The following is a 20495-nucleotide window of genomic DNA, read 5'->3' as shown; positions in this document are numbered from 1 at the left end:
GAAATTAAGAAAGTTCACTAGTAATTTTTGAAATGCGAAAAAAAAGTTTAGTGTAAGTTAGGGTCGTGTTACAGAAAAAAACAGTTAGGCATATTACGCAAACTTTCGAAAACAATTGTTCCTGTTTTTGCGGGTCAATGAACCACTAAATACCGTGGTTTCAGTAAGTTGCGACGGAACGATGTTCCGATGTTTTACAGGACGAACTGGATAAAAAGTTGTGAGTGACAGTAAGCCGGTACGACTGACGTTTCGAACGAGGGACCGTGCTTTCATGAGTGAAGTGAGTTATCCCCCCGAAACTATCCTTGAGTGAAGAGAAAAGCTGCCAAGAATACATGTTCTATGGAAAATGTTGCTAATTTATACATCAATTTATCAATTCGACAATCATATGTACAGCGACAGTCCCTAAACACACAACTACATGAACAACGCAAAGCGTTTCTTCGCAAACGCCGATCACACCTGTTCCGAAGGTGAAATACAATAGAAAAAGTCATTGACAATGACATAGTCCCCACATGTAATAGGGGAGTATTAGTCTTGATTGGGCAGGGAAATGTGGTCATTAAGAAGTATCACTGGATTGTATATGTTGAGATCTATGGCATATAGGTCTATGTCGTTGTTCCCAAATTGAAACAATGAGGCATGTCTAAGTTATGGTTCTAAATCGGGAAAAAAAGATCAGACCTCTAGCTTTAGAACCATCGGGAAAAAAGATCAGACCTCTGGCTGTATTGGCCAGCCAAAGAAATACATATGTGCATAATAGATGAGGTACAAGATGTGACATCTTAAGGTCTAATATCATATCAAAATAGGAGGGTATAGAACTTGTGGTTACAAAGTTATGAAATTAAGGTCAAAGGTCATCAAGGTCACGTGACATTTTGAACAAAGATACAATATTTGGGCGTCATAAGGGTCCTATCATACCATTTATGACGGGTGTACCACTTGTGGTTACTGAGTTATGGACATATAGTATACTATATATATATATATATATATATATATATATATATATATATATATATTATATATATATATATTATATATATATATTATATATATATATATATATATATGAGGTCAAAGTCACCGAGGTCACGTGATATTTTGTCAAAAAAATTGTGCTGCTAAGTTATTCCTTCATACCAACAATCAGACCTCTAGCTCTATTGGCTTGTTCAAAATTAGATGTGCGCATAATTAATGAGGTACAATATGTGGTGTCATAAGGCATCCCATCATACCATTTACGAAGGGCGTACCACTTGTGGTTACTGAGTTATGGACAAATATGTATATTTGATGTCAAAGGTCACCATTGTCACGTGACATTTTGTCAAAAAAATTGTATTGCTAAGTTATCCCCATATACCACAAATCAGACCTCTAGCTCTATTGGCTCACTCAAAATTAAATATGCTTATAATTAATGTACAATATGTGGCGTCATAAGATGTCCCATCATACCATATATGAAGGGTGTAGCACTTGTGGTTACTGAGTTTTGGACAAATATGTATATTTGAGGTCAAAGGTCACTGAGGTCACATGACATTTTTTTCAAAATGTCTGAGATATCTGGTGAACGCAGGGACATATACAAATCAATAAGCCCCTGGACTTCATCCATGGGCTAAAAACTGTGTCACTGCATCCTTTTTGCAATATGAATACAATGAGAAACTAAATTTTTATTTTATTTGGCCTCACACATAGGATCTGTGCAGAACTGACTTATACATTGGAGTCTATGGCAAAATTCCTTATACATGGTAGTCTATGGAGATGTAAACTAAAAAGTCCTCTAACACGGCCAAATTTGATCGCATTGTAAAACAAATCAAAGTGCATCTGTATGGGTGGGGTACTATCCTTGTGCACAGTTTGAAAGAAATTGACCAGGATATGTCTGAGATATCTGCGTGAACGGACGGACGCACGGACGCACGCACGCACGCACGCACGCACGGTCATGACCCAATCTATAAGTCCCCCAGGACAAACTAACAAAGAGGTGTATCTGGCACTTATGTGTAAATGTAGTTCTTACCTCTTGACACCTCATGTTTCGCGATGGAATCTGCAATTGCATGATCTGAACTTTTTGCCACTGTTAGCAGGCCAGCACTATCATGGCTAAATCGCCGGGCACCATGATATAATTTACAAAATACCGCAACCTAAAAGACATATGTACAGATGCAATAAGCAATTATCATAAAAGACATGATGGACTTTCGTCATTTATAACGGCGCTTATAACGGCACGCATTTTAACATGTATTTCGGGTAAAATTTCTAGATGTTTCGGCATCAAGTCGTCAAGGCCTCTCAGATTCCGACCGCAAGTCGTTTCGTGTCGGCCTCTCTGTTTCCTTCTTTAAGGTCATTTTGGCACCACGACATCCATTTATCACAGGCTACCTCGAGGAACAGCACAAAAAGCCTAAGATTAAAGTTGTTACAAAGTAAAGCTCTAAAAAGTATAGTGTCAACATTCGCATGTTCTATCTTACTGGGAACATGGTAAAAAACCGTAAGAAAAAATCTTCACATCATTTTCAATTCTGTGACACAAGTTTATCGATAGCACTAGCCGCTGATACATCAAAAGCTTGAAGGCGGATCCGTTGGAGAAACGGCATGGCAAAACTCACAAAAAATTCAAAATGCACGTAAAAGTAAAGGTAAGAAGGCAAAGGTCAATCAAGCTTACGAATATGACTAGTCAGTCAATGACTGATGTTTGAATCCCCCCAAAAAAAACCAAAAAAAAAACAAAAAAAACAAAACAACAAATCAAAACAGGGATGCCGAAACATCTTGGGTCACAGTGCGATATGATTTGCTGCCAGAATTGAAATCGTAACAACTTGGGCTGAAACGACTTGATGGCCTAAGTTTATCTGTATCCATTCCTGTATTTTGAATGTATTTCAATGGCTTGATTTTACCATGTGTTATGCCTACATTTATCATGAACTGTTAGACCCACAAAAACCCGAGTAAACCGTTTGGCTACAGGCTTGATGGTTCTCTTCGACGAAAAGCTGCCGAAAGAAATGAGAAAAACAAGAAGAAAAATCTGTGGTGGGACATGGCGTCCCTCTATCCACTGTGGTGGGGACAACCATGGATGTACAAATATAGATGCACATCAAAGGAACAACCACTTTGCCACCTGCCTATTATAATAAGTGCATTGTCTTTGTACAACAGATACCTTTTAGATAAGTAGCCCCTATTGACTAATCTGTTGACACTAGTAAGTGTTGGACAAGCCTGCAGCCACTTTTCACGGGCCCGTGACGGCTAACCCACCAGATCAACACAAACCAAACCCATGAAAAATAGTAAAAATATAGCTGCAAGCAGCAATGCCGGGGCCAAAGCAATCTTAAGTGGGAAAAAGAAGGCAAATGTAATCAGAGAGGGCAAAGGTCATTACCGTTACATGTCTTTTTTCCAACTAAACTTTCTTTCCTTGTGTTACATCTGTCAACAAAAAATCTGAACACTAGGTTTTTGCTAGCTCAAAATTAGAAATGTGCACAATAATGAGGTACTGATGTGGCATCATAAGGTCTAAGATCGTACCAATATGAAGGGTATAGGACTCTTGGTTACTGAGTTATGGACAAATATATATATTTATGGATAAAGGTCATTAAAAATTAGATATGTGCATATTTAATGAGGTACAGCATATCTTACCATAAGGTATCCCATCTCACCAAATATGAAGGATGTAGTCCTTGTTGTTACTGAGTTATGGACAGGTATGTATATTTGAGGTCAAAGGTCATCGAGGTCATGTGACATTTTGTCAAAAAAATTGTATCTCATAGTTATCCCTATACCAAAAATCAGACCTCCAGCTCTGTTGGCTTGCCCAAAATTAGATCATGTGCATATTTAATTAGGCATGTACATATGGTCCCATAAGGTCTCCCATCATACCAAATATGAAGGGTGTAGTCCTTGCGGTTACTGAGTTATGGACAGATATGTATATTTGAGGTCAAAGGTCATCGAGGTCACGTGACATTTTGTCAAAAAATTGTATCCCTTAGTTATTCCTATATACCAAAAATCAGACCTCTAGCTCTATTGGCTTGCCCAAAATTAGATATGTGCATATTTAATGAGGCATGACCTATGGTACCATAAGGTGTCCCAATCATACCAAATATGAAGGGTGTAGCCCTTGTGGTTACTGAGCTAGGGACAGGTATGTATATTGAGGTCAAAGGTCATCGAGGTCACGTGACATTTTGTCAAAAAAATTGTATCCCATAGTTATCCCTATATACCAAATATCACATCTCTAGCTATATTGGCTTGCCCCAAATTAGATATGTGCATATTTAATGAGGTACGGCATATGGTACCATAAGGTCTCCCTATCATACCAAATATGAAGGATGTAACCCTTGTGGTTACTGAGTTATGGACAGATATGTATATTTGGGGTCAAGGGTCATCAAGGTCATGTGACATTTGTGAAAAAAATTGTTTTCAATGGTTATCACTATATACCAAAAATCAGACCTCCAGCTCTATTGGCTTGCCCAGAATTAGATATGTGCATAATCAATGAGGTATAGGATGAGCTGGTCATGTGACATTTTGTTAAAAAACCGTAACACTGATACATGTCCTTGTGTATCAAAAATCAGAACTCTAGCTCTAGTTTGAAGGCTGGAATTACATATGTGCATAATCAATGTGGTAGAGAAACATGCCAGGGTCATAGGTCAAGTTCATCCTCAAAATATTGATTTGCAGTTTGATCCCCTGTAGGTCACTGTTCAGTAGTCACTAGCCCCGGCCCCCCACGACTCTCACATAGGCCAGAATAAGCCATTGGTATAGCTTAGCTGCAGAGGTATAGGGGAGGTCAAAGGTTATTGAAAAATCAGAAAAATAATACTTTAAAAATCTTCTTCTCATAAACGGCAAGGTGAAAATTCTTGAAATTTGGTATGTAGCATCTAGGTAGTATGGTCTAAAAAGTTTCTTAACAGATTTTCGATTTTTCATTTTTTATGCAAATTAGGTGAAATTAAAATTTTTAATAATTAATAACAGCCAGGTCATGTATCCATCAAAATATGAAGGGTCAGGTGCACCAGTACTCAGTATGCTTAATATGCCCTGCAAATTTGAAAAGGCTGCGCGCAATGGTTTTGGAGTTCTAGCTTTGCAAAGAATTGTCGGAAGAAGAGGAAAAAGAAGAAGTGATCCAGAGTAAATACAATAGGGGACAAGCCCCATAGGGCTTTGTCCCTAATAAGCAAAATTATGTCACAGATCATGAGTAAGGTTCTATTACCCTCACCACCGTTCCCCTCTAGACACGCCAAAATTAACGCAATTTATAGCAGACAATAGACGGAGCCAACTGTACTGCTTATGATAACAAATCGTGGTTTAGAGGTTGTAAGGCCGCGTTCAAAAAAAAATGGTGAGGGGGGGGGGGGCGGAGGAATCGCGATTGAAATCTTTTTTTTTCAGATCCCCCCTCAATACCCTCAAAAATTTTCAAGTCCCCCTCAATACCCTCAAAAATTTTCAAGTCCCCCCAAAATTACCATATAGCCGCATATTTATTAGGAATGCACGCAGAGTAAAAAATCATCTAATGTGTCGTTCTGCACGCATATGTTCAACACTATCTCTTTATATCAGCAGGTTGTAGAGCCATATACCTAAGGCAAGTTCTTAAATTGATTCATTTTTAAATGCATCAGTGAACTTTTTGGATTTCTCAGTCTAAGCCGACTTGAGTTTATCCAACTCTGGCCAGTTAAATGGCACCAGCTGAAAAGCACACAAAATGACAATCATGAGAGAGTATGAAAATTGTGTATTCCTGGCTACGTTTAACCAAATTGTGAAAAAATGAGCACAGTGACCTACCATTTTTTCTTTCAAACGTACAAGACATATACAACTTAGATGCCACTTATAAAATGTTTTACAAAATTGACAATACTGGAAGGTTAAAATATTCCATGAAAATAGTGTTTTAATCTCAGAAATTTTAGGTGTAATAATGGCAAATTTGATAAAAATAAAAGGTTCCATTTAGTCACACATTTTTCCATTTTAATTGGAGTCTTTACAGTTCAAAGTTTTACTTTTGTGTTATTGGTACAATGTGATGTGAAAATTTCATTCACTGCATGAACTTGAAATGAATGGTTTTATATATTGATTTTAAGTGATTTTAGAAAAACTGAATTTTCATTGTACATTGTATAAGATCGATTATGGTGACCCCATCTTTTTCTCTAATATTTGATCGTTCTCATACGCCAGAATTCAAAAATCCATGGTAACTGTTAGTCCCTAGTCTTCTATGTGTTGCTCTCTGGCTGGATCTTGTGTACAAGTAGATGTATGTTTCACTGTCAATTGAGTGTCCTATGACTGAAACTCCTCTTAAACTACATCAGAGTCATATTTAGACAAACGGGCTTTGTTGACAAACTGAACAATGTGTTTTTCAGCATGCTGTAGAGAGACACCAAGAAACTGTGTTTGATTCATTGCATAGAAATTTTGAAAAATTATCAACAGTTGTACTCCTGCCCCATTACAAGGCCAACTTGTTCTACGAAAATTTAATGGCATTCATACATTTTTAGACTTTTTCGAGATTAAAGACATAAAATACGACAACACGGTTCTAGATTTTGTTTATATATTACTAACATTAGAACCTGTAGTGCATCTAAGTCCACAAAATTATGAAAAAATGAATCACAGGCCATAAGAAACGCGATGTTGGAAAACATAGTTTAACAGAAAATTATGGCGACCATTTTCCTATAAGCTTTAATATTCTCAGTCAACATACTCGCGAAATCAACATCAGAAGAATAACTATTAACACTAGCTTGTTTACGAATGTTGTAATGTCAATCAAATTTTGCAAAAGCGTTCAACAAGATGCTATATATATTATATAATATATTAATTTACGGGTTCTCAGTCATCACTTAATATTTGTGTCCCCTTTAGTTATCGGGTATGTCCCTGTGTCACTTTAATCATAGACTCTCGAGAAAAACGGGACAGGCAACTGCGATAGAGAACAAAGGGTCTATTGGATTAGCAGCGTGCGATCTATCTTGGAATAATTAAGAGGTGTTAATGGGTCGGGGACGGAATGAAGCTGGACCCGATCGACTGCACAACGTCCAGTTCATAGACACGTGCATGCGGGTATACGGTAATAATGTTTTCGGATTACAAGTTATTCCGGATTACCCGCAAGTCCATTTTTAGAAAGAAAAGTGTTACAAATATTTTGAGAAGAATTCGTGAAAATGGCTTTAAAGTACTCTCTACATATTGGTAGCGAGATTCGATGCAACTAGAGGTCTTGCAGGGAGTTAGTATGTTGCTGTAAATTGACAAAGTTTCGAATAGAAATCCGAAACATATCGCTGCAGTTCCAGATTTGACAGCAGTTGACATCACAGAGTTGTTTACATTCCGCAATCGTCCGTGTATCTCCGAATTTTTCCTCGATTTTGCAGTTTTTTAACCCTCAGAATATTTTCTGTGCGAGGAGAGCTCCATGATTCGGTAAAGTATGTATGTTAACTACTGAAATGTTGTTGTTTGAAAACTGTGAACGGCCAAATTTACGAGGATAGCATTCAGCTTTGTGTAAATGCATGTCTATCTCACTGCTTCTGACTCCACCAACCATTGGAGAGTCGCGCTTTATCGCAACGTTTCGCCTGACAGCGAAAGTCAGTGTTACAGATATATTTTCTAGTACTTTGCAGATGTAGACATGTGTAGCTTATCCGAACTTTGGTGTTTCTTTAGGCTAAATCAATACCAAAATGTTAGAGGTCGTGTATTTGAGCTCCGATGGAGTAGTCATTTTTTGTGTACCCTGATTTTCATCAAATGTTGCGTGACAGATGAAATAAAGGGCAGATTTTCGTTTCGCAGGACTGGGGAAGTGTAGAGCTGTCAAATTTGTAAGTGTTTGTTGTTATCGGAAATTTTTATGGTAGGGAATGTAAACTTATATTGTCGATACCCAGCAAGAGTTTTCTGCAGCGTCTATGGCTAAATGTACACTGTTTTTATCGTCTGTTTTTTCCCATTGGCTTCGACTAAAATCCAAAATGTGATCTTCATCGTTACCAGAACATTCACCACGACTAGTATAAAAAAACCTCAAATTCTCTGTGTCATTACTAGGAACGTGCCATGCAAGAGCAAAGTGTACATATTCAGAACGTCAGTTTGATCGTTAATGAGATTCAGTGTTAAGTACGAAGTATTGTTGTCGGGTACTGCTTGGTAAATAAACTTAAATATATTCCAAGATAGATCGCACAAAGAAACCTCAGCAGTTGCCTGTCCCGTTTTTCTCGAGTGTCTATGCTTTAATATTATTTCTTTCTGGGTTCATAAAATCTTTAACCCGACATGTAGTAAAGTTTGGGTAGCTCGACAATTGAAGATTACAAAAATTGTGAGAATATTTCAAAACCTGTTTGCGTGTGTTTGTTTTGCTCAAAAATGTGTGTTTTTGCGTTTTTCACTTAAAACAGTGTAAGAAAGAGAGGGTGATGTCCATTGATGAGCGTTTATTGCAATGGATAGCAGGGTAAGGTGTGTAAAAACCGTGTCTTGGATTTTGATACTCCGCTTTGCTTTTGCAAAATTACCCTTGAAAGTGAGAAGTGGTGGATTCTGAATAAATTAACGGCTTTTGTCCACGTTTGTCACGATATCTTAAGTTTTTGGAATGTTATCGTAATTCTGAAACACTATTGTGAAGAAACAGTCACTAACTACAATCTGTGCAAAGATAATGCTAATTCGTCAACGTGGTGCCAAGTTACAATCTTCAGAAGTTGCGAAACATTGCCAAAAACGGAACGGAGTAAATCGTAGAAATGTGTATGCGACCCTTGAAGTCGCACAAAGTAAGCTAAAATTCAGGTTCACTCACATTTCCGGTGGAAATTCCCAGCCCATAATGAAGTTCAGGACTTTTTAAAAATTGTCTGAATTTGTTGCATGAATGAAATGACACATGACGTGAAAATTGAAAGAAAATGAACACTGAACGGCCTGTTCGCGGCGTAAGCATTAGGCTTTATTTACACAACTGTCATTCCGAGCTAAATCTGAGGATAATCTTCTGCTAAATGCAAATTAGCGTATTAACTGTGCACTGTGGTGTTCCACAGACTGTCAATTGCGGTCATAAAGCTTTCCCAGATGAGCGCTCTATATAGGACTGCGCTCGATTCCCGATAGTCGAAACCGAGTCCGACGTTTAGTATGCAGTGTAAGATTGCTTTTACAGACTGCTTGACTGACAAACATTAAATGTTGTAATTTCTAAAGCATGTGTGTTTAACCCCATAGCCGTTCCGTTGGCTGAATGGTACTCGAAACGTAGGCCTACACACGGTCCCTCCACAAAGTGGCCTACATAAGCTCACTGTATATGAATATACAGTAGTCAGGTCTCGCTGCCATCTCTGCGATAATGCATTGATGTACATTTTTGTACATCCATGGATAATGCAATCATGAAGGTAATGGTACAACTATATCCTGTAAACCGCAAAAAATCACACGCGCAGATACGGATACCTAGCTTATGTTATACGATTGGTAAATAACATTATGCTAGCAATACAAACTTTTTTACAGAATTTTGAGGTTGTGAACAGGTTATAGTATTGGCTTCAACGCTACCGACGTGGCCCTAACAGATGTATAAGTTGGGCTTAATCATGCAGGTTAAGGGACTTTAAGCCATGTCGTATACGCCGGCCTACGAAGTGGATAAACTGACGGTTAAGTAACGTATCGCTAGGTAAACAACCGACGTTTTCTCTTCCAGTCCAGTCCGATCAGCCATTGAATCGGTGACAAACCGCGAGAAACCGTTGCTAAACCGGAAATGTAAACAGCTAATTTCATGCCGTGTGAGTGATGACTGAAAACCCGTAAATTAATGTTGGCAAAGTAAAACATCTAACGGCTATAGACTGAGAGAGAGAGAGAGAGAGAGAGAGAGAGAGAGAGAGAGAGAGAGGAGAGAGGAGAGAGAGAGGAGAGAGAGAGGATTTAAGCGTCCAAAACTTGTGTTTCTCTCTGATATTAGCGATCTTGTTGCACGGATTTCGCAATTTTAGAAACGCTTTTCCAACAACTATATTTCACATTATACGTGCGTAAACAACGCTAGTGTTAAAGTTACTCTTTTGATGTTGTTTCGCGAGTATGCTGACTGAGAATACTAACAGGAAAATGGTCGCTATAGTTTTCTATTAAATTATGTTTTCCAACATCGCGTTTCTTACGATCGGTGATTCAATTTTTTCATATTTTTATGGACTTAGATGCACAAGAGGTTTTTTATTTTAAATGCCTTTCACAGAAGTAATATTTGTTATCAAAGGGCGACACGCTTCGTCCATCGATTAGTCGATCGTGACCTCCTACAGATAGCTTGTAACTGCCACCTCGTTGATTTTTTACATGATCCCCATATTCAATATGTTTTAATTTATGGTGTACGGTATACAAATACTTGATGACGAATTTTTCGATGTCGGGACCTCAAAATAATCCTCGAATAGTCGCCCTTACTTGAAGCAGTCTCTTTTTACCTCTATGAACATATTCAAGATGTCTCTTGTAAAATTTCGTTATTGTCCTCTCTTATTTTATGTCAGTGGCGTTTTTCTTCTATATACTTCGACGGTTTCAAATTGTAATCATATTTTGTGATAGAATCATGTAGCGTTCAACAGCAATATTGGGTCCCGTACACACTGAAAACGCTGGTTTTTAACGAACAATTTTGCAATAAAGTTAATTAGTTTGTCTAGTGACGCACATGCAAAAAATTCAGCCTTGAGACAGGAGAGTAACATCCGCGTGGTCCGACAAACGAAACTGGCTATAAAATGGCTATGACTTCGATGGGTCCTGAAATCTTTCTTAATCACTTATGACATGATAGATGTGCTAAACAACATCTTAACCGCCATTTGTTATCAAAAACAGTACAGTAGGATCCCTCTACTGTCCTTAGTTAAATTGCGTTAATTTGGGCATCTTTATAGGGGACAGTGTGAGGGTGATAGAACCAAACTCATGATCGGTGACAGAAATTTTGTTTACTTTACTATTTTACCATCGGTTTGGTTTGTGTTGACCTGGTAGGTTAGCCGTCGGGGCCTGTGAACAGTAGCTGAAAACATTACTAGTGTCAACAGATTAGTCAATCAGGGCTACGTATCTAACAGGTAGCTGTTATACAACACAATGCACTGGCATGCATGTGGTAAGGTGGTTGTTCCCACCAAAGATCATGGAGGGACGGTGTTCCCACCACAATTTTTTCTCCTTGTCTGTGTTCCAACCATAGACAGTACCCGCCTCTGCTGCCTATGTTTCCACACGACACAGATATATGTGTAACCCCGGTTACCGAAGTAAGTCACGTGATTTGATCTTCCATCCCATCTGACAGTTAAGTAATCAGATGGAATTCCTTGATTGCCGTTATCTCCCACAATGCACTGCGAGCAGACAGATACTGCGTGGAGTGTGTGGTTGTGAGGGCAGAGACTCGGTCTAGGGGAATTAGTTCTTCTTGCCAGTAACCAAGACGACGTGGTTGGTCTTTTTGCATGGCTTATGAACTTCTAGGTAGGTTTTCACATTTGTTGCAATACTGAATTTGTAACGTGTTTTCATGGTGTATTTTGTGAAGTTTGAGACCACACCATTGTGAGGCAAATTGGGAGAGGCCATGTGCTTTCCCAATCGGACTGTGAGCCATTCTGAATCTCAAGCTTCCATAGTAATAGATTGATTTGTTTAGTAGTTTTGTACTTTTTGTTTGATTTTTGAATACCAATAGTTCCACAGAAATGAATTGTTCACACTTGACATAAGTGACTAGAATGGCATTGCCATGCCATGGATTAAGATCCAGTTGATATCACGATCTGCTGACTCAAAGAGCTTATGTAACTTGTAAGTGCTCTTCTCATTTTGCATGGCTTATGAACTTCTAGTTTCCCGACATACCAACCCATTGACGGAAGCGTTTGGACTGCTAATGAGATAATCCCAAAGGAGAACTGTCTGGAGGACGTTTTGTGTGAATCAGTTTCCCACCCGAACTGGAAGAGGTTACATCACGGAATTTGTAACCGTAGCAACAGGATCGACGTGGACTCTGAACCCTGAACAATTCTGGAGAGTGTCTATTGAGTGAACACTGTAATTGATACGAACTTGGATAGGGGCGTGTCTAGAGTTTCTGAATGTTTAAACAGTATTGCCGGCTAATCATTGTAGACTTTGTATCATCATTAGTGTGTAGTGAAATAAACCTCAACATAAACTGCAACTCAAATTGTACGATAATCATTCTTTCCTTTGTTGTTGATTGGATAATATGAACTTGGGTCCAGGTTTAGTTGACTGACAGTTAACTACCTGGGTTACATATGTGATGGGGAGACTACACACAGTGCAGACCCTATGTATAGGGGCACAGTATAATACCGTCAGAATCATGGAGCTGCCAAATATCTTTGGTTGACCACAATCCAAAGAGTTTTCTCAACAGTCTTTGGATTTACACACAATAAAATAACAATACAACAATAGAGGAAAAATCTATATTAGGAAATTTTGCTGATTCTGCTACAGCCACTAAAACATATCTGTGGTCAGCGTTATCGCTTTTTTACCTCCACGGCTAAATCACGCACACACACACACACACACACACACACACACACAGCTGCACAGACAACAACACAAACTTCCTTGTGGTCGAACAATTTCCTCGGATTCTCCCGCCAGTGAGTTTCCTGTCCTGCCAAACACATATAGTCTCTTCCTTCTTTCATGGTTACTCTACTCCAGGTAGAGTAACCATGTCAAAGTCAACCCCGAACAGGAAAAATCGACCCCAGGGAGAGTAACCTATTTTGTCAACTGAAAAAATTTTTCAGTGGAAATAATTCGACAGAATAAATAGGCTGAGGAGTAATAATGGATTGGTCTTTATATTGTCACATTTCCCATTCAAAATTACCGGCAACACAGTTCTGTTAAATTAAAAAAAATTTAAGTGTATAAACCATACAAACTATAACAACCAATGATAACCACACAAGCAAGACTTGGTACAGTGGTTTGGTACAAGGAGACCATGTCCCAGTCATCTCGATCAAAATATTTTGTCACACACATGCCAAAGTCTACCCCAAACAGGAAAAAATCTACCCCTTGACTAGTCCTCAAGACTTCACTCACAACCGATCAATGCAAATGTGACATTCCAAAACAAATCATAATCGCATACAAAGAAAGAAAACACATTAGTAAAGGCAAGAATCGACAAACAACCGAACAGTAACGACGCTTTAACAACGTCTTCGACTCAAGGTTTAACCACAGACAGGGAGAAAACACAAACGACGCAGTGACAGCGTCTTTAACATATTTAAACATTCTAACGCTTTAGAAGAGCACAGCAATCCTACATCCACCAAATCCACATAACTCAAGCGACTGTTGTCATATATCTTGACCAAAAAACAATAAATAAATACAAGCGATACGATGCGAATAACAACAACATAAAGATACATTAGTGAAGGCAAGACTTTACAAACGAACGAACGAACGAACGTCCAAGACGCTGTAACAGCGTCTCCAACACAAGCTTTAACGAATCCAAACCACGGTTCCTCTATCACCTTGTCAAAACATCTACATCCCATCAATGCTGTTAAAAGAGCAAGACAATCACACATGAATCAAACAAAATATATACAAATTCAAGCGATTGATGAAGGAACAGTCTCAGGGTTCCGAAACGAAGGCATCGAAGGTCATCTTGTCTCGGGCATAACACGTTGTAGAATCAAGCCATTGAAATACTTCAAAATACAGGAATGGATACAAATGAATTAAGACCATAAAGTCGTTTCGGCCGAAGTCGTTACGACGTCTTAATTTCCGGCCCCAAATCATTTCGGCACCGTAACCCAAGACGTTTCAGCATCCCTGTTTCAATTTGTTGTTATGTAATTTTGTTTTTCCTGTTGGTTTTTTTGGGTGGGGGGTTCAAACTAATTAGTAATTGACTGACTAGTCATATTCGTAAGCTTGACCTTTGCCTTCTTACCTTTACTTTTACGTGCATTTTGATTTTTGTGTGACTTTTGCCGTGCCGTTTCGGCAACAGGTCCGCCTTCAAGCTTTTGACGTATCGGCGGCTAGTGCTATCGATAAACTTGTGTCACAGAATTGAAAATGATGTGAAGATTTTTTCTTACGGTTTTTTACCATGTTCCCTGAAAGATAGAGCATGCGAATGTTGACACTATACTTTTTAGAGCTTTACTTTGTAACAACTTTAATCTTAGGCTTTGTATATGCAGTTCCTCGAGGTAGCCTGTGATAAATAGATGTCGCAGTGCCAAAATGACTTACAGTATGAAATTGAAAAGCCGACACGAACCGACTTGTGTTCGGAATTTGAGAGGCCATAACAACTTTGTGCCGAAACATTAGAAACGGAAAAACATTCTAAAATACGTGCCAGTATTATTGAGTTTTCGCCCAGTGGATTTTCAGGAATTTCCCAGTTGTCATTGAAGGGCCATTATAAATGGACGAAAGTCCATAATCCGATATAAGTCCATAGTCCGATATAATCATGATAGTGCTGGATTGCTCACAGTGGCAAGAAAATTCAGATCATGCAATTGCAGATTCCATCGAGAAACACGAGGTGTCAAGATGTGAGAACTACATTTACATATAAGCACCAGATATACCTTTATACTCTTTTGTATTTCACATTCAGAACAGGCGTAATCAGAGTTTGCGAAGGAACGCTTTGCTCTGCTGAGTTGTTCATATAGAAGGGTGTAGAGGGACTTTCGTTGAACATATGATTGTCAAATTAATAAATTGATGTATAAATTAGCGACATTTCCAATAGAACATGTATCCTTGGCAGCTATTCTCTTCAGTCAAGGAGAGTTTCTCACTTCACTCATGAAAGCAAGGTCCCTTGTTCGAAACGTCAGTCTTTTTAATCCAGTTCATCCTGTAAATAGTAGCAACATCGTTCCGTCGCAACTTATTGAAACCACGGTATTTAGTGGTTCATTGACCCGCAAAAACAGGCACAACTGTTTTCAAAAGTTTGCGTGCCTAACTGTTGGTTTTATATAACCCAACCCTAACTTACATTATACCTATTTTCGCATTTCAAAAATTACAAGTGAACTTTCTTAATTTCAGATTTTGTGCATCCCCTATTAACCTGCAAGCGTTTTTGAATAAACTTATTTTAGGCTGAAATCCGAAGTAGCACGCGCGCACCTGAGGACCATAGTAGGTAACGACATCGTCCAATTACTGAGCAACGTCCGGCCAGAATTATTGCTACTTCGACCCTGATCATCCTGACCGCCAAGCTTTTTGTGTAAGCAGTCAATCCATAGTTAATTCAAATTCAAATCAGAGTGGGTTGAAATGATCCAAAGTTAAATAGTTATGCAAAGAAGGTGTTAGGCGATAATGCGTGCCATGAAAGCCACGCTGCCGTGCCTCGGTTTGGCTGCTGCTCAATACTCGAAGTGAGAGTTAACATGTTCTTGAACGTACCTAGAATTAGAATTCCCCTTAAAACGTGCGTTAACATGAAGAAAAGGAGTGAAATGAGAATTTCCCTTGTTGGAAGTGACTAAAAGGGGGAATCAATGTGGCCGGCAAAACTAGAGGTCGAATAACTCCTGTCGAAATGGTCAGGGTGTCCAAGTGAAGCTGGCTACCGTCAGCTTTTAGTTACTGGGAAGACTACATATTAACTGGGAGACATTCTGTGCTAAAATTGACCGAGGCCGCTCCGCTATTAATGTTCCTTTATATATGATTGGGCACACTACCAGAACTAAAAGAGTGTGATCATAGTAAGGCACGATACCGAAGCGATTCATACGTCCTGTGCGTTACCTTTGTGCGTTGATTATGTATTGACAACGGGTAGTGGTGTTAATTGCCCCGTCTGTCAAATTACGCCACTGGCTAGCAACCTCGACATATAGTGAGCAATCCTGCTCGAAACCCATATGGCATATTTTCTCTCTAGCTTCAGCTCTGTAAACCACAAAAGTGTATGTTAAATACTACATTTGAAAATTGTATCAAATCATCCTGCTGAAACGTGCATGGGACGATTTGTAGATTCGACGTACACTGCCTGTAGAAGCGTAAGTGTGAGATTTAGGATGTGTAAGTTTCAGCCAATCACATCCCTAGGGACTTTAGGCAGGCTTAATCGACGGGACAGGAAGAGGAGAAGGCGCATGTACGTGAGCTTATAGAATTTTAAACGTCCGATTTCATGGAGTGATGTGTACTTTAACTTTACAAACGATTTGTAGTGTCTTATTGGATTTGTACGCATGTATCTTCTTGGTTGTAGGTGTGATAAGTGCATATTCATGTGCTTGTATGTTTTCTCATCGAGAAAATTAATGGCTTCTCCAGAGTCCATCAGACATCGGACTACCTGGCCTCCCACAGAGACTATTGTGTGAGGTATACACTTGCAGTTTACTGGAAGAGAGATAAGGTAAACATATTCATCGTCTGTTTAATCATGATCTCTTGCACTTGCTGTTGTGTTCATAGTTTTTACTGTTTTCTGTGTCTTGCTCCTGCAAAGTTTGGCAAAGTGTCCTGCCTTCTGACATGTCCTACAAGTTTTCGCTTTTGCTGAACACGAACCTGTTAGAGAGAAACTACCTCCAAATCTGTAACAAGTTTTAGGATTTTCATCCTTGTCTTCTTTTTGTTTTGAGGCTTTCTTTGTACCCTTTCGTTTTGATTTTGATTTCAGCCATCTTGAGTTGTTGACCAGTTTGACTTCAGTATTGTGAGCTGATTTTTCTAAATCTTCAGTGCCTTTGCTTGTTGTTCTGATACCTGAAATGCGCGTCCTGCTTCTTAGAGATCCTTGAGTGAAAAATCTTCTCTGAGAGATCGACGACGTAATCTTGACGATGTGCATGATAGCACAGTTTGGGATTTAATTTTCTCATCTTTATTGGAAATGGCTCACAATTGAGCCAGTTGCATTACACGTGTGTAGTAGCTATCCAATGATTCCCCTTGCTCCTGATTTGTGTTTCTGACAACATACACTTCCTATACTTTGTTCACTTCGGGTAAGAAGTATTTATTTAGCGAGTCCACTGTTTTGCTGTAATTGTCATCATCACGACTTGGTACCACATCGAAAATACCAACTACATCATCACCAGCTGAGTATAGCAGAAATGCGCGTGTTCTTTTTTCATCGGTGATTTCATGTGATGCTAGATATACTTCACATCGTTCATTTTAGCCATTCCTTCCAGCGTGTTCCCAATGACGTGCTCTCGTCAAGAACTACAAAGGCTGGAAGGGTGGTAAAGCACATGCCATTTTGTTATGTCGACTGTGAATTTAATCAGCAACTCCGTACTACTCTGATTATGGGCCTTTGCTCCAAATAAATCTGTAGAACTTTGACTTTCACTTTACTGGAAAGTTCGAGAACTTAGTTTCAATTCGGCGGCCTACGCACGTCTACTCGTACAGACAGTGGCATTGGCAAACTGTGTACATTTACTAACACTTGTGGCGAGAAACGTCATTGAATACGTCGCTCTTGGCTTGCAGTGAGGCCCGGACCGACTATGGGTCATCTGAAGAATATGTCAAAGGTCAGATAGGCCATATAGTCTAGTCGGAAGGTAGGGTTCCCATGCACCCCATGGATGTATTTTTTAACCTACATTTTTGTAATCCTTAGGGTCTATATTTAATGAATTTTGATGTTCCCAAAATCAAATCGTGTCCCATGGGGTTCATTTGGCGCCATCTTGCCGCCATCTTGGCCGCCATCTTGGATTTCAACAATGGGATAGGGGTCACGTATCTACCGCTCGACGGAAACGGAAACAATAAAATACTATAAACGTTACATTTTTAGAAAGCCAAGATCATGGCCTTTTCATTGATATATAACTTAATAGGGATTAATTAATATTCGAACGTCGATTAGACTTTATATCGGTCATTGGCCGTAAATCGTAAAATTTGCTAAATTTCACACCCAATAATTAAGTTCCCGTTCCTCCAAACAATTTTTCATAAGGTATTTATATATTTTTTGGAAGAACTCAGTGCAATAAACAAGAAAAACAACATTAAAAGTATGTGTCTTGAGATTTAGTGGGTGTATGAGCTTGTTTTCTTATTACGCGGTATGCCACATATCCGTGTGTAACATAAGGGGTAGGGGTAATGTTTCCCTTTCTGTTTCGAATCATGAATGATGAAACCATAAAAATGTTACATTTTTGAAAGTGCTGCATCAGACCTTTCTAAAAATATATAGATTTATGGGGAAAAATTGCATATTTAAAAGTTACAAAGCTTAAACCTTTCGGTTTGTGTCGGTTTTAAGTGATTTTTAAGAACGAAATTAAAACATATGGGGTAGGGGTAATGTTTCCCTTTCTGCCTCGAATCATGAATTACGAAACCATATAAATGTTATACTGTTTGAAAGCTCTGAAATTAGCCTTTCCAAACATGTATAGTTTTATTGGGAAAAGTCCATATTTTAAACTTACAAAGCTAATGCGTTTCAGTTTGTGTCAATTTTAAGTGATTTTTTAAACAAAATTATAATATAAGGGGTAGGGTAATGTTTCCCGTTCTGCCTTGAACCATGAATTATGAAACCATATAAATATTATACGTTTGAAAGCTCTGAAATTGGCCTTTCCAAACATGTATAGTTTCATTGGGGAAAGTTGCATATTTGAAAGCTACAAAGCTTAAGCCGTTCAGTTTGTGTCAATTTTAAGTGATTTTTTGAACAATATGCACAAAACAGTTAGTCCGTTGGCCAGGTATCGAAATCATCCCCTCTAAGGCATTGTACCACTATGATTTTCTGTTAGCTAGTATTCTCAGCTGTCATAATCTGCTTATTTTCCATTTAACTGATGGTGTGTGAGAGTGTAACGACTTGTTTGTGAAGGGCTGTCACGCCCTCAGTAGTAAAATAGGAATGGGTTAGGGGTAACATATTTACCGCTAGTCGGAACAAAAACAAAAAGTACCATGAACAATACATTCTTAGAAAGCCCAGATAATCCTCTTACCATTGGTATACAACTAAATGGGGATAAATCGATATTCAAACATCGATTAGATTTTATATCGGACATGAAATGTAAATTTAAAATTTACTTAATTTCAAAGCCAATAATTAAGTTCATGTTCCTCCAAACAATTTTTACAAGGTATTTATATATCATTTGAAAAAACTTAATGCAATAGAGAAGTAAAAACATTAAAAGAGTGTATCTTCTTGAGACTTATGGGGTGCGTCGATTGTTTACCTAATATATGGTATGCCGTACATCCCTCTATAATATACATTTAAGGGATAGGGTATGGGTAATGTTTCCTCTCCTACCAAACGCAGCGAATAAGGAAGCACATAAATATCATATCTCTGAAACACTAACGCAGTTGTTTTCCAACAAGATATGGCTTGATGGGGTAAACTCAAAAATTATGCATTGAAAATGCCTAAACTCAAAAGTTTGTGTTACTTTACTGACATTTATTTGTTAAAAGGAACATAGAAAAATACTCTATAGGCATTGAATAGCACTAAAAAGCTAAAATGGTGGTTAATAAAAGACGTTTTACTCATTTCAATAACTCAAATTAGGGAAAGAAAGTTAACAGCTATAATATGTCAAAAAATTATATATTCCAAACCCACAAACACTAAATTGGATGTCATAGTCGTCATGCAAAGTTGATATGACAGCAGCAACAATCAATCCCTTTTCTTTAATTGTATCGCGAGAGATATATAAGCAATAAAGCACCACTTTGAAAGGATACCACACGGTTTCGACCGGTAAACAACATATACGCACGAACTTCAGTCGTGTGTATAAGGAGTGAAATGGTCAAAACCGGGTTCGAGTGGTGTACCCAACTTATAGGGGTTGTTTATCGCTATATTATATCAGTATATTGAAACTTGTGATGAAAATACAAACAATGTGAAAGAAACCCACTTTGGAGATAGGAAAGGCCAACTTTACATTATATCGTAAATACATGCACAGTCACGTGACCGTCTGAGCAAATCAGAGCTCACTATTAATAGTGTTACTTTTAATACCACACGGGAACACGAGAGAATCTTTTATCGCTGAAAACCAATCACCATTAATCCACAATATAGCTTCTCCATAATAAGATAAGATGGTTCGACAACACTTTACCTTCCTTACCAGAAAACAAGATATCTTAACCATTTTTTCGAAATTAATTTACAACGCAGA

General features: G+C 38.4%; 1 protein-coding gene and 1 long non-coding RNA gene across 2 annotated transcripts in view; both read left to right on the top strand.

Annotated features, from left to right (window-relative positions):
- Nucleotides 1–20495, top strand: part of LOC139123450 (piggyBac transposable element-derived protein 4-like) — a 909605-nt gene that overhangs the window by 577981 nt on the left and 311129 nt on the right. The window lies entirely within an intron of this gene.
- Nucleotides 11635–12445, top strand: LOC139148927 (uncharacterized). Its single transcript, XR_011556038.1, has 2 exons — nucleotides 11635–11736; nucleotides 12108–12445. It is a non-coding gene; the product is annotated as an uncharacterized lncRNA (long non-coding RNA).

The sequence above is a fragment of the Ptychodera flava genome, chromosome 2 (genome assembly GCF_041260155.1).
Source record: "Ptychodera flava strain L36383 chromosome 2, AS_Pfla_20210202, whole genome shotgun sequence".
In the NCBI taxonomy this organism is placed as follows: Eukaryota; Metazoa; Hemichordata; class Enteropneusta; family Ptychoderidae; genus Ptychodera; species Ptychodera flava.
Note: the sequence above shows the minus strand (reverse complement) of the source record. Positions and strands in the feature narration are given on the sequence as shown.